Genomic DNA, 15,638 nt, shown 5'->3' with positions numbered 1-15,638 from the left:
TTATTCTGAGTCCAAATACTGGGATTGCTTTCTCATGTAACTGATGCAATTGTCCCCTGCAAAATGATCATGGTAAGAGACATCCAAGTACCTGTTTTGGCAGGTGATACCAGGATAACTCCAAGGTATCCCTACCTTTTGCATGTCAAAAGGTTTGTTTTAACTACCGACCCTTTTTTCCCCCCTAGAGAGACTCGACTATCCTTCTGCTACAGAAACAAGACATGTTATCTCCTACACGAAAGAAATTCATGCCCGTGATGAGCAATATTCCAATTAAAATTCATCACGAATAGCAAGCTTTATCTCTTTCTTGGATAACGTGAATCATTCGTGGTGCTGGAAACAGGCTTCATAAACCTCCAGTCATAGAACGTCTACTTCCATAAGAACTTGTTTTATATTAGTAAATAAAACATCATCTGACACTTTTGTCACTTATGTCTGGGTGCTGATGAAAATAATGGGAATGCTCAGAGGTTATGGGACATTGTTTATCAAGGCATGTAGGTGACACCACCAAGTATAAGTAATGCTATTCAGCAGAGTGATTGATCCTGACTGCATATTTTAAAGCCCCTTTCATTGCCTATCGAAACCTTTTAGGTAATGCACTCCTCTCAGGTATCATTTTATGTTTGAAAAGCTTTATAATTCATAATGAAAAGTTGCTTAGTTACCCCAAGTGAATCCATAGCTTCAATTATTCTCTGTGTAAATGGTTGGACTCCATTTTGACCAGTGTTTATGGTGTTTGGCAATTTTTCAGTAGCTACTTTGCTCTGATATGATGAATTTCTTGCATAATCCTCTCCTTTGCATGTGAGGAGATGAAATAATCTTAGTAGGTAGAAAGAAAATGAAAGACCTGCGTGTTTCAGTTTTGGAAACATCCAAAACATAACATCACTATTGCTAAGTCGCTTCAGTCCTGTCCGACTCTGTATGACCCCAGAGAAGGCAGCCCACCAGGCTTCTCCGTCCCTGGGATTCTCCAGGCAAGAACACTGGAGTGGGTTATCGTTTCCTTCTCCAGTGCATGAAAGTGAAAAGTGAAAGGGAAGTCGCTCAGTTGTGTCCCACCCTCAGCGACCCCAAGGGCTGCAGCCCACCAGGCTCCTCCGTCCATGGGAGTTTCCAGGCAAGAGTACTGGAGTGGGTGGTCATTGCCTTCTCAAACTATGAAAGAGTACGAAAAACAATACCAGTTAGGCTAGATAAAGACACCCATAAGAGACATGTATATGTTGATGAGACCAGCCCTGGGACAGCCAGCCTTTGCCTTGTTCTATAGCCGGCTTGCTCTGCCTTAAGACATTGCAGCAGGGAAGAGGAGGGAGCCCCAGAATTTACCAAATTGGACTCAATTGCCAGGAAAATGCTGTCATTTTCTCATTGGTATCCTTTTCTAAGATTATTATGGGCCTCTTTCTTTAACAAAATGATGTAAAACAAATACTCATATGTATTAAGTGGCTAGACATGAAACTATTGCCCTCGTACAGAAAGAGTAGAGACATACATAGCTGTTGAGGAAATGAATGAATTTATTGATTCAGGAGCCATCTGTGTGGTGATTAACCGGGCCTCAACTTTGGGAAAGTGTTGATCTTCCCCTGATCTTAGATGATTTCTGTCTCCCTAACACTGTGGAACTCTTGCGTGCTCCAGCATTTCTGATACTGTCTCTATTTCATCCCACCCCTTGCCTTCTCTCTGTGAACCAGTGGTATATAATTGTGAAATGATGCCTGTAACAGGAAGCCTGGGGAGAAAGATGAAAACAACATGAGTCTTGAAGTCACACCAACCCAGGTTAAAATTTGCAAATTTCTGATTTGCAACAGTCTTGAGAGAATTACTTAATTCCACATAGTCTCAATTTTCCCACCTGAGAAATGGGAACAACAATAGAGACAGTCTGTGTGTATCTTCTAGGAACACTCATTTATTTTATTTAACGCTTTGGTGGTACTTCCTGGAGTGCATGCCAGGTTTTGCTCTAAGCATTCGATGTACCAATAAGGTAGCTACTGTCTCTACAGAGGAAGCAACCGAAGCATGAAGGGGTTAAGTAATTTGATCAGGGTCACAGTATTAGTAAGTGAAAGAGCCAGGATTAAAACCTAGCCAGGCTAGCTATAGAATCTGTGCTCTCAACTACTGTACAAAGCTGCCTTCTGTCACGGTAGCTGCTATTATTATCGTCATCATTGCTATTATTATCATGAACACTGCAACCCAAAGCACACGGAAGGTTTGGTGTTAAGGGGAGAAAAGTGGCCCATATGATGCCAGTTAGAGCAGTGTTACTGAGTCAAGACTAAACCTTTTCACTCTTAAAGCCTGTGGACAGACATCATCCCCAGTGAGCAGCCCAGAGCTGATGCCACAGCACAGCATCCTCAGTTTTGTAAGGTGGTAAGTGTTCACATAGCCCAAGGGCTCAAGGCAGCTGTAAGCCATCGAATTTTCTTTTCTTCACGTCAAATACACATGTACTCTTGATATAATGTTAAAATATCCCCTCTTGTTAAGATCTTCACCATTCAATGCATGTGTAGGGCATCTTTTATTGAAAATTAATTTTACAGAGGAGAAACTTTTTTTAAAATTAAAAGATAGTTCTTTTCGAAATCCTTCATTATGTAGATGGCAATAACAAATGTACTCTCCTTTTCAAAACAAAAATTGGCTTAGCTTCTTTCAAAGAGGATGGGCACTTGCCCCCGTCTTTTTTTTTTTTTTTTTTTCACTTGCCCCCTTCTTGAAAGTGAGAGCATGATGTAAAATTATCACCATGACAGAAAGAGAGACTGAGAGTTGTCACCTGATGGAGTCATCAGCTAAAGTTATTCAAAAGAGGTCCTGGCTTTGTCAACTCTGCTTTTCCTTAACAGATGTCCCTAAAATCAGTGGAAACTAGGATTTCAAAGAACATGGAAGTAACTGTTGAACTCAGGCAGATGAACAAGAGATGGGCGAGAAAGGAGGAGATATCTCAGATCAAAGCCTATTATTCAACATGGGAAACAAAGACAGACTTACAATCACAGATGATTGTGATCTAATTCTTGGTGGAATAATGTAAAATCATATGGAATACATCTTTGTTTCCTAAAGACTGATCAGAAAGAATAATTCATTTAAAATTTCTATAATTGTTGCCACACTTTATTTCTTATCAAGAGCTACTCAGGTCTAGAGAATTTGTAAAATCGGTTTAAAATGGCAAAATATTCCTGGAAGTTGTATGTGGATATTTTTTCCTGCCTATGTATAGAATTTTTTCTTACATGAATGTTAATAGCAGAATTACACTTAGTAGTCAAAATATAGAAAAAACTCAGATGTCCTTCAATAGATGAACGGGTAAATCGGGGTACATTCATACAATGGAATACTGTTTAGCCATGAAAAGGAAAAACAGACATATTGGCACATGGTACAACCTGGATGAGTTTCAAAAACACTATCCCAAGATGTCAAACACAAAAGGTCACCTGTTATATGATTACTGTCATAGGCTATATCCAGAATAGGTAAATCTATAGAATCAGGAAGCAAATTAGTAGTTACCAGGGTCTGGGAGGGAAAAATCTGGAGTGAACGATTATTCAACGGATGCAGGGTGCTTCCGGGATAATGAAAACATTTGAAAACTAGAGGGAAATGGTAGTTGCACAACACTGAATACACTAAATGCTACTGGCTTGTACACTTTAATTGTATGCTATGTGCATTTTGTTGTTGTTGTTTAGTCGCTAAGTCCTGTCCGACTCTTTTTCGACCCTATGGACTGTAGCATGCCAGGCTCCTCTGTCCATGGGCTATCCCAGGAAAGAATACTGGAGTGGGTTGCCATTTCTTTCTTCGTGTATAGAATTAATGAATTAACACATCCACAATATCCATAATCCTCACAAGAGCGGCTGAATGCTTTCATCTTCCAATCTGGACATATGTGAGAGTGAAGGCATTGTATAAACTCTGCAGAGGAATCCATCCTATCATGGGCTTACTTTCATGTAAGACTAAAATGTCTCTGGCAAGTTTCATGAAATTCTTTAAACACAAAGCACACTTATGTTTGAATCCCAATGAAAGAAATGGAATATAGTTGCATGATCAAAATTTTAATATCTCCTTTTAATAGTACTCGATTACATGAGGTAAGCAGTAGCATTTGGTTATCAACTAGTAAGAAAAAATTTAAGGATAGCAGGAAAAAGATTTTTGAAAGTGGAAATCCTGAAAGGAGATTTCTGCTATGTAGATGTCAGCATCAGAAAAGACTTTCCACATCTAAAATGCTGGCCACTTTCCAAAGGCAAGAAAGGAGGCTATGCGCACATCTTAATAACTCCCTTCACTTAAGTTTTTCTGTTTCTCCTTCCTCTATTTCTAGAAGAAACTATCTTAAAAATCCTAATGTTGAAAGCATGGGGGGAAAAGACACATGTATTGATAATCTGAGAGTGACGATTTTTTTTTTTTTTTTAAGATTTGGTATGTCCAAAGCATATGCTGTGCCTCATGGCCAATATGGAAATGTCAGGAGTTTAATTGGCAGCTGTGAATAGCAGCACCTGCAAACAGCTCAGGGCTTGTTCCTGTGGTCTGGCAACATTCTTACTTTCTGCTTTAAATAAAGGCTTACTCACTGGGACAGAAATAACTGACAATGGATGATTGATGATTGCCCATCACGCAAGGGCTGACATCTACCATTCACCAGGTCCGTTTTCCAGTGCACGTCCAGATTTCATTAACAGGGGCGTGACATCCAGGAGCAGGCCTGCTGCAGATGGCTCATCAGTAACCTATTCAGAGCACCTAGAAGAGAGAGACCTAGTTGTGTTAACCTGGAAAAACAGAGCACTGGCATTTCCATATGCCTTGGGAAGATGGTTTGAAAAATTCTCCTTTCTTTCCTCCTGCTTTCTGTGATGCTTCTGTTTGGTGAGAGTTTGTGTAGTTTCTTGTTAAGTATCAGGTTGCCTTATACAGTTCTCTGATTCTTATTACAAACTGGCTTGACATTTGAAGGATGTGATCCGAGGAAGAGGCATCCTAAAGGAGTTATATTTCTAATTATTAATGTATAAGACTGATGTCCGGGGACTATTTCAGTTTTGAGTACAGTAATGTTTACTATTTCAATTAAGAGGGACAAAGAAAGTGCAAAGAAATCAATCCACTGTGCAAACAAATGGCTAACGTGCTTTTCCGCACCTGGACATCCGTCAGCCCATGGTGGGCCTCTAGGCACAGCCAAAACACACCGGCAAATGCAGTATATTGGAAAGAGCCCTGGTGTTGCAAACCTTGGAAAATAAACACTGCTAAATTAAAGCAGCCCTGCAGTGTTCAATAAAACCCAGAGCGCCTCCAGGCAGGTCTTTTCTAGCAGGCTAACATTTAGCTTTCCTTTCTGCCTGTTTCTTCTCCCCAGGGTTGCTTTTACCCACTGATCATCTTTTGCACATCTGCCTTGAGTACTTCTTCCCTCCAATTAAGGTTTGCTCTTCTCTGATGCACTTATAAATATTTTCAATTTTTCGTGACTAAATCACGGTGTTTCTTGCTCTCTCTCTCTCTCTCTCTCTCTCTCTCTCTCTCTCTCTCTCCTTGTGGTCTACCTTTGGGACAATGACAATCCCTACATGCAATTTTAAGAGGGTGATGAGTCATTATACTAAGTAATTGGGTCTTCCCCTGGAATTTTGCTCAGGGGTTAAGTGTTTCTTCTGCAACTTACAAACTTATTTCTACAAATAGTTGTATTATAGGCATTTCACTCACCAAACCAGAATCAAACAGCCAATTTGTTTTGAGCCCCTTTCTGAGTCTTACCATATTCTCCTAAGGAAATAGGGGAGGCTGATGCACTGTCATTTCCCAGATAGAGAAACTGGACCAAGAGAAGCAAAGCAGCTGGTTCCACACCTCACACCTCTAGCTAGCAGGAGCCTCAGTAAGCATCTGAGACCCTGCCTGCTACCAGCGCGCTTTCCACAGGACTGTTTGGCGAGTAAGGATGTGGACTATGCCTCACAGATCACGTGGTTATTTGGGTCCTTGACTCATGTGAAACAATTGCCAGAGAATTGCTACTTTGTGCTGCTGCTGCTGCTGCTAAGTCGCTTCAGTCGTGTCCGACTCTGTGCGACCCCATAGATGGCAGCCCACCAGGCTCCGCCGTCCCTGGGATTCTCCAGGCAAGAACGCTGGGGTGAGTTGCCGTTTCCTTCTCCAATGCATTAAAGTGAAAAGTGGAAGTGAAGTCGCTCAGTCGTGCCCGACTCTTAGCGACCCTGTAAATATCCTAATTCAACCAAAATCATTTTGTGAGCGCCAGTGAACAAGGATAGATTCCCAGGCATGTCCCAGATATGTGCAAAAACACTATGCTAGTTGCCACTCAATACATTAATGCAAAATCAGGGAGGTCTGCCTTGTCTTTGATGTGCTGAATATGCATCCATCTAGTTGGCTGTCCAAATCACTTTTTTTTTTTTTTGGGCCATAAAATCTGCTGTCTCCTTTTTTGTTTAACTGCATTCAGTTTTACAGTCTCTCCCAGAAAGAGCAGCTAATTATATTTCAGCCGAGAGAGAGGCAGGTGTTAGTTAAGATAGAAGTCCTAGTTTTAGCTTTGACAATTCATGCAGTTCAGCTGGATCCTAGAGTAAAGTCACCAGTCTGGAGAAGTGCCATCTCATCGTTTTAGGTCTTCCTAGGTTTGCAGGGGATCGCATGCCTATAGATGTGAACTCTGAGGTTGGAAAAGACAATAATAATTGGCAATAAAGTTTGAAATGGTTGAGTTGTTGTGTGTGTACAAGGAAACCTGGGTCATCTGTAAATCCAAATGGACAGACATGGAAAATGGCAAAGATCACTGGGATAAGTAGTCAGACTCCTTAGGGTTGAATTGTGTCTATACATTTACTAGTTATGTGACCTTGGGCAAGTCACTTACCTTCTCCAATTCTGTTTCTTTATTTGAAGTAATACCAGTATCAACCAGTAGGTCGAGGTGAGGATTAAATGAGGTAAGATATATAAAACACCCCACTGTGCCTGAGACAGAGCTAGGTATACATATCTTGTTTTCAGAGAGCAATTATATCCCAAAAGGCTAAGCTCTCTGGGACAACAGCAGAGATAGCAAGGGCAGAAATGAGAAGAATATCCAGAAGCAAATAATCTAATAAATGTTGGCATTTTGGAACATATCTGAAATAAATGTTTATCCTTGAAATGAGTGTATTCCTCCAGTAGTGAGATTATCTTAGTTTCCAGGAACATGGTAGTTACAGTCCAAATGTCCAATCATTTTTGTGAAAATACTCTCAAATTCTTCCGATTTGTTTGCGGGCATCTCTGCACGTACATGTTGTATATGTAAGAATTTCTTGTAGATTTGGACATAGTAGGGGGCAGTATGGGCCTTCCCTCATAGCTTAGTTGGTAAAGAATCCGCCTGCAATGTGGGAGACTTGGGTTCGATCCCTGGGTTGGGAAGAACCCCTGGAGAAGGGAAAGGCTACCCACTCTAGCCTTCTGACCTGGAGAATTCCATGGACTGCATAGTCCATGGGGTAGTGGAAGTATGGTGTAGACCAAGCAACTAAACAATTTACTGAATTTTCCCCTTTCTGACTAAGTGTTTTAGTCAAAGCCAGGTCTGGTCCAACTCTGTTGACTCTAATTTCTAGACTGCCTTCACGGAGTAACCAGTTTTCCCAGGAATCTGCCAAGTGCAATGCCACATGATAGACCCTGCGTATCCTGTCTCTGGAATAAAGTAGACCATGTATCTGAGTGTTGAATTTTGTCATTTTTAGTGATGAATAGTTGAAAAAATTTTAAGACTGCCTCTAGCATCTGCATCTGTGTCTACCAGGTTTTCTTAAATGTTTCATTGGAGTTCTAAGGGTCAAAGTTATCCATGACTCCCTCTTCCGTGTTCTTCTAAATATGATTCCTTGTGTACAAATCACCTTCTTCTTGTGACCCTAACAGGCTACCATTCACATTTAAGATTCTACTCAGGTTTACCTCTTCTTTGACCTCTCCAGAAAAAAATGAATCCCTCATTCTCCAGGCTATTTTCTTACAAATACAAACAAGATTTTATATGTGTTAAGCTGTATAGCATTTCTTTGTTTTATATTAATATCTAGACAGAAGTCTCTTCTACACAGCAGTCTTTGAAAGCAGGGCCATTTCACTTATCTTTATACCTCCAATCCTTGTCAAGACCTTTACACACAAGGTGTGGTGTGAAAAGAGCTCTTAACAGTTCCATAGTTACTCAAGGATTCATCTAAGCAAATATATGTGAATAAAATTGTATAGGAATAGAAGATTTAGCTTGGGCAAATAAAGCACTTCTTGAGAAACATGCCTTAGATTGAAATAGTTCTTTATCTGATGCCTCTGACAGCACAACCCAAGCAATATTTGCATGTGTGGGTGCTAAGTCACTTCAGTCGTGTTTGACTCTTTGTGACCTTATGGACTGTAGCCTGCCTGACTCGTCTGTGCCTGGGATTCTCCAGGCAAGAATACTGGAGTGGATTGTCATGCCTTCCTCCAGGGGATCTTCCCGCCGCAGGGACCGAACCCATGTCTCCTGTGTCTCCTGCATTGCAGGTGGATTCTTTACTCACTGAATTACCTGGGAAGCCTGATGTTTATTGACGATCCCCTTAAATTCCTTAACTCACCAAGTCCTGACTGAATAGCTAGGATCATGGCATTTAATTGGTGTGCACACAAGCAAACTTTAAAAATGGTGATAATGACAGAGAATTATAAGCTTTGAGATTTTCAAGTCTTAAGTGATTCAATTCCTAATGTTAGAAAATCACTGTGTTCCTATCCTTTTGCAACAACATACTTTATGTGAGTGACTTTCCTCTTAATTTAGAGAGAAGGAGAACACCTAAAGCAATTAATAAGGACAGAATATCTATCTATTTATGTATTTGCTTGTTTCATTTTTGGTTGTGCTGGGTCTTCATTGCTGTGCGAGGGCTTGTCTCTAGCTGTGGAGAGCAGGGGGTGCTCTCTAGCTGCGGCCCCATGGGCTCCTCATTACGGTGACTTTGGAGCACAGGCTCTATGACGTTTGGGCTCCAGAAGTTGCAGCACACAGGCTCACTAGTTGCAGCTCATGGGTTTATTTGCTCCACGGGTGTGTGGAATCTTCCTGTACCAGGGATGGAATACTTGTCCCCTGAATTAGCAGGTGGATTCTTATCCATTGTACCACTAGTGAAATCCCAGGACAGAACATCTGAAATAATTAAGGAGCAAGCTGTGAGGACTGGGAAACAAACACATTCATTGCTTCTTGGGGTGAATGTTGTTCTTACTGGAGGGTAGTTGGGGGTTGGGGAGAACAGGGATGCCCTCCACATGCAATCTCCTCCAGGCTTTTAGAGCAGAATATTCTTCACAATTTTCATTAAGGACCATCATATCAAGAAGGCCTTCATTTAGCTATAACAGATTGCTCTGGGGTGTAATGTTTTTCAACTTGAGAGTAAGTGTTTCTTCAATCATTTTTTCACAGGAAGAAAGTGGTTATTTTGAATGCCTGCAAAATGCAAATAAAGAGACTATGGATATTTGGGGAGTTCACACATACTAAGTCTAAAGCATCTTTGATTTAAAAATGGAAAATTGGCAAGCGATTCATCAACACTGGCCTCTAATTGCTTTTACTGCCTTCACAAAATAAAGATGCTATTTTAATGGCAGAGATGTTTCCCTTTGGCAAGTGGCTCTGGGGTAGGCACAGTAAGTACAGGGATATTTTCCTCTGAATATACAATCTGCATCTTCAGTTCTGCATGCCTGTGATTGACAGCAGGCATTTTAATCTCAAAAAATGTTTTCCAAACTGCCTAAACATATGCTTGCATGTTAATAGTTATTGCATGGTATTAGATGGAAAATACACACAAACTTTAAAAAAAAAAATTGTTAACTCCGTGCATGGCCACACAATGGAATATAATGGAAACCAGAGAAGCAGAGGACTTGTGTCATTTTACAGGCAAGGCAAAAATCAAATAAAATAAAAAAGAAGAAAGGAAAAAAGAAACCTTTAACAATTTAGTCATGTTAAAATTAGGAGACAATACTGATAAAAGAAAACACACCCAACATTAAGGCAGCATAGTCCTCCTCCATCACAGCAGGTCTAGACAGCTCCCACAGCTGTGTCTGCTCTCTCCACAAGTAATGTGTGGCCCTAGCTGGAGGGTAGCATGAGCTCAGGAGGGAACATCAGCATAGGGTCTTAACTAACTTCCTTCTGTTGCAGGCGTGTCTGTATCACAGTGTGGTTTTGCATCTTCTCTGAAGCAGCCTAGTGGGAGGGCCTTAGGTGCACCACACCTTGGCTCACCAAAACACAGGGTTCCTCATCTTCCTGAGACAACAGGTGGTCCCTTCCTGGGAGAGCAATCTGAGACTCTGCTTGCCCTTTGGGCCAGATTTCAACCTTTTGAGGTTTTTTTCCTGGTTCTGAAGGAGATTCCCTGTTTTACTTGATGTAGTGTTTTGTCGAGACTATGCTTGGGGTGTGTCTCAATGTAGCCCCAGGTGGGACTGAGGCTGGAAGGCAATGGGTCATTTTCTCCATACCTGATGGCTCTAGCTGTTCTCAACTCTCAGGAAAAAATCAGCTCTCCTCCCCATGTCCCCAGGAATGAAGGTGATAGATATCTTCCGGTTCTAAATGTAGACATCAAAATGCCTGACAAGAAGAGACTGATGTCAAGCAGGGCCTGTGAGGCTCCCGGGCATGGAGGTCTTTTTGTCTCCCATTCCTTGTAGGCATGGAGAAGGCACTGGTGACCCACTCCAGTACTCTTGCCTGGAAAATCCCGTTGACAGAGGAGCCTGGTAGGCTGCAGTCCATGGGGTCGCTAACAGTCAGACACGATTGAGCGACTTCACTTTCACTTTTCAGTTTCATGCATTGGAGAAGGAAATGGCAACCCACTCCAGTGTTCATGCCTCGAGAATCCCAGGGACGGGGGAGCCTGTTGGGCTGCTATCTATGGGGTCGCACAGAGTTGGACATGACTGAAGCAGCTTAGCAGCAGCAGCAGCAGCCTTCTAGGCAAGCTCTAGCCTCCATGGCTTTCTCTGAGTTCCTAGGGGCAGAACAGTTGCTAATCAAAGGAGTGTGTGTGTTAATCACATAGTCGTGTCTGGCTCTTTGTGACCCCACAGACTATAGCCCACCAGGCTCTTCGTCCATGGGATTCTCCAGGCAAGAATACTGGAGTGGGTTGCCATTTCCTTCTCCAGGGGATCTTCCTGACCCTGGGATTGAACCCAGGTCTCCTGCATGGCAGGCAGATTCTTTACCATCTGAAGTCCAAGTGAAAGTTGTTCAGTTGTCTCCGACTCTTTGTGACCCCATGGGCTATACACTCCATGGAATTCTCCAGGCCAGGATACTGGAGTGGGTAGCCTTTCCCTTCTCCAGGGGATTTTCGCAACCTGGGGCTTGAACCCAGGTCTCCCGAATTGCAGGCGGCTTCTTTATCAGCTGAGCCACAAGGGAAGCCCAATCAAAGGAAAAGAAGCAACAAAACCACCAGAGGCAAGATTAAAGGGACCAGAGAGGCCCATCAAGATTGGGAGTCTGGAGCACTTAAGACCCTGCCCACACCCTAATCTTGTCAACAGCTCCACCCTTTTGAAACTTTGCAGAAGAAAGAATACAAGACTATTACTGCCTTGATCCTTATCACATGCTTCTGTCTGACTATATAACCTCTTTCTACTCATCAGGGAGGGGAGCACAGTTTTTAAGGAGCTAGCTTACTTTGCTCCACCTTTGTTTGGCAAAGTAATAAAGCCACTCTTTCTTTCTCCTCCATAACCATGTCTCCGTATTTCTGTTTGGCACTGCTGCACAGAGAGCCAAGATGTTGGCAACAAACTCCAATATAAAATAAAATTTTAAAAATACCAGACAAGAATATTGCTAACAAGATCATGAAGCATAACCCATCAAGTCAGGTGCAACTCTTTGCTCATGAGCCTGTCCCCCAATTCTTCATGGTAACCTGTGACATTACATCTAATCTAGTCTCTCCTTCAAAGACAATAATGTCTCTTTCTTCTGAACTCCTGTGACATTGATGACTAGTCTTTACCCACAGTTCCCAACTCAACTGGTAGGAGTCTGACACTGTGATGGCCTCAAGGGAGGGTGACAGGCAGGATCCAGTGTCTCAACACTGTTATCAGCCAAAGGGAGGAGGATTTTGTTGAAAGCTTAGATGATCAATGGCAGTGACAGTCCTGAGAATCACCCTGGGGTTTGGGGATAGTAGGGTTGAAAAATGACACAGGAGCGGTAAACGTTTTAGGGCAGGACTACCGTTTCCTGCAAACCTCATGGAGGGCAGGAACTTTGGGTCAGAAACAACAATTTACTACATCTTCACTGAACATCCAAGTAAAATTGTCTTCCAATTGGATGACAAAATGGAATTATTCAAAAGGAAGGCTCCCTTTCTTTCCTGAATAGCTCTCTGGTCTAGGAGTCAGGAGAGTTGGGCTCTCGTTCCAGAGCTGGGCAACTAAAGAGTTTCCAAACCTTAGTATTTCCCCCTGAATCTGTTGCTGCACTGGTTGCCCCACTTCCCTGAAAGACTAAGAGAGACAAATGTTTTGAAATTATGAAGCTCACCTTTACTCCAGTTTCTTCATCTGTAAAATGACATCACCAGCGTGACATGACGATTTCTAAGGCTCCTTTTTCTCTAACACAGACCAAGCTATGATTCTGCTTATTACTCTCTGTAAGGCTTTCTCATTGTTCTCAGATACTTGAAACAATACACCTTATGTACTTAGAAGCTGGATATTCAAAATTCTTTTTAGACAAGTGTTTAAGTGGTATGCCATCTGCAAATACTTGTGCTTAGTCACTCAGTCGTGTCTGACTCTTTGTGACCCCATGGACTGTAGCCCATCAGGCTCCTTTGTCCATGGGGATTCTCCAAGCAAGAATACTGGAGTGGGTTGCCATGCCCACCTTCAGGGGATCTTCCCAACCCAGGGATGGAACCCAGGTCTCCTGCATTGCAGGCAGATTCTTTACTGTCTAAGCCACCAGGGAGGACCATTTGCAAATGCTATCTGGGGGCCAATTTTTTTCTTGTTGGATCTGAGGTGGATCATAAGGGTTTGCCTCCAAATCCCCATTGTACATAAAAGCATGCCCAGATCTGAGAGATTTATAACTTACCTAAATGCATCATCATTGTCATCATCATCATCTTCATTTCTTCTTCATTTTTCCCCTCTAGATTTAATCTAGTAGGCCACACTGACCGGGTTAAGAATTTTCAAAAATATAAAAGATCTAAAAGTTACTCTACTTGGCAAAACAAAGGCAGAGTAAGTAATTTTTCCAAATATCTCTTCAGACATGCCTTATAAGGAAGTTTTTCTTTCAGGGGGATTTGGGCTCTCATTAATCTATTTCTGCTTTCAACAGTGAAATGAAAAATGGAATGAGATTATCAAAATGGATAGTCTGGTGTGGACCTGATAACATGTTTTTGAAAAGTGGTTTACATTTGACATTAGTTAAGCTCCCTGGGCCGGAGCATCCCAGGTCTGCTATGTGAAGCCTGTCTCTACTCCCAGCTTGGACACAAATATGCTTTATTGGTTTTAAACGCCTCTCAGGCTGGTTGGAAGGATGGATGAATTCTTAGGGCGGTAAGTATTAAGTCATCTGCAGTACTGTAAATATCACCTCACCCTATCTTATTCGGTATTTATACAAAGACAGTTTTATGTAGCATGCTTTTTCCTCAACCTGGATATATTTATTTTAAAATTTTATTCTCTTCATAGCATATACTTTTTGATGGATGGTACAGAAAGTATAAAGTGAGCAATTTAGATATTTAAAACGTGATGTAGCTTCCTTCGTACCTTTTGGCACACTTAAAGTTCAACTCCTTCTAATATCAGGACAGTCTGAAAGGAGTAGAAAGTCCTATGTTTCTAGCAAATTACAAGAACATTGGCAGTTAAACCAGCTAACTTGTCTCTTAGAAATAATCTTCTCAAAACAGTATTTCAGAACAGTAACAACATGCTGACAACAACCTACCTTTCTAATCTTGCTTCACTGGTTATGATGATTGTGCTTCTAATTAAATGTGTGATTAGCAGAAGTGACTGAATCCACACAATGGCAGATGTGGCCAAGATAAGGGTGTCGTCCCTGTATCTCACTCAATTGATTAAAAATTTCTCGAAACCCCTAATGCTCTTCACGCCACTCAGAATCAGGTTTGTGGAAATAAACCGCCCTCTCCTGATGTCCTTTAATGAGTGGAGCCCAGTTCTGCTCAATCCAAAAGCCACTGAGAGAGGGTTCATACTAAGTTAAAGAGCTTAGCTCTTATTGAGGCTAAAATTCAATGACTAGCCAGTGATATTTCCCCACAATGTGCAAGGAAACAAAAAGTAAGCAAGGAGCTGCCCAGAATGCATATTCCCAGGCTCCACACCCGGCGGTGCTGATTCAGTGGGTCCTGGCTAGGGCTGGGGGCACTGTACCTTTAAAATCAGGCTCTTGGGTGATGCTGGTGACCATATCAGTGGCCTGAACTTTGAGAAGCACTGGAGAAGATCCTGCTGGGGATCCTTAGGCGGAAGACTTTGCCCTGGACCTACATCAACCGTGTTTGAGGTCTGGGAACTCAATGTCTTATACCCCCCACAACAAATTACAAGAACATTGGCAGTTACATGAGGATGTAACATGAGGATGCTTGAATGCATCCTCCTTACTGTACGGAATGGAGAAGGAAATAGCAACCCACTCCAGTACTCTTGCCTGGAAAATCCCTGGTAGGCTACAGTCCATGGGGTCTGTACAGTCCAAAGAGTCGGACACGACTGAGCGACTTCACTTCACTTCACTTCACTATTGTACAGAAAAGTTCTAGAGTCTAGAGAGAAGTGACTTGCTTGAACTCATGAAACACAAAGGGGCAGAACTAACTGAGGAATCTACACTTCTCTACAAAGGACAGACATCTCTCTTTGGCAGAAGGGTCTTGGCACTAAATTCTCCAGTCGAAGACACAAGCTAAATTAATGTGTGAAGTCAAAGAGGATGGAGGTGTCACCTCTTCAGCCCCTCCCTATTGCTCTCTTTTCATCCTGGGTCTGCTCCCCATTCTTCAGCCCGCAGCCCAGGTTATGGAGCTCTCTTCCAAAGTCCCTCCTGCTCACTGTCTCATCACCATTTGACGTCCCCTTTTTCAGTAGATCCGTGATATTCTATTTACCCCTAAAGTCAAACTGTGGTGTTAAGAGTTCCTAATGTGGCAACATCGCCTCAACAGAGGGGAGAACAGATACCTGTAGGCATTCGCAGAGCAGGTGCCACCTCCGGTGGGACCTCTCACTAGTTTCTCAGCTGCAGCTGTACAGCTTTACCTTTCAGGCTGTGGACACCCCTCAGCCGGGCCCCCCACTGGCACCACGTGGACAGCTCACAGTCCTCTGCTGGCCAGCAGGCTCAGCACATGCGCTGCCTCGGAGGATTGATTTTTATCCAT

The 15,638-nt window shown here is 42.4% G+C and overlaps 1 long non-coding RNA gene across 1 annotated transcript in view; it reads left to right on the top strand.

Moving 5' to 3' along the window:
* The first annotated feature begins 6,097 nt into the window (after positions 1-6,097).
* The window catches only part of LOC132659579 (uncharacterized), a 28,064-nt gene continuing 18,523 nt past the window's right edge, over positions 6,098-15,638 (top strand). The window contains exon 1 of the long non-coding RNA XR_009600143.1: positions 6,098-6,235. This is a non-coding gene — a long non-coding RNA (uncharacterized LOC132659579). The remainder of the gene's footprint in view (positions 6,236-15,638) is intronic.

This window comes from Ovis aries, chromosome 3 (assembly GCF_016772045.2).
Source record: "Ovis aries strain OAR_USU_Benz2616 breed Rambouillet chromosome 3, ARS-UI_Ramb_v3.0, whole genome shotgun sequence".
Lineage (NCBI taxonomy): Eukaryota > Metazoa > Chordata > Mammalia > Artiodactyla > Bovidae > Ovis > Ovis aries.
Note: the sequence above shows the minus strand (reverse complement) of the source record. Positions and strands in the feature narration are given on the sequence as shown.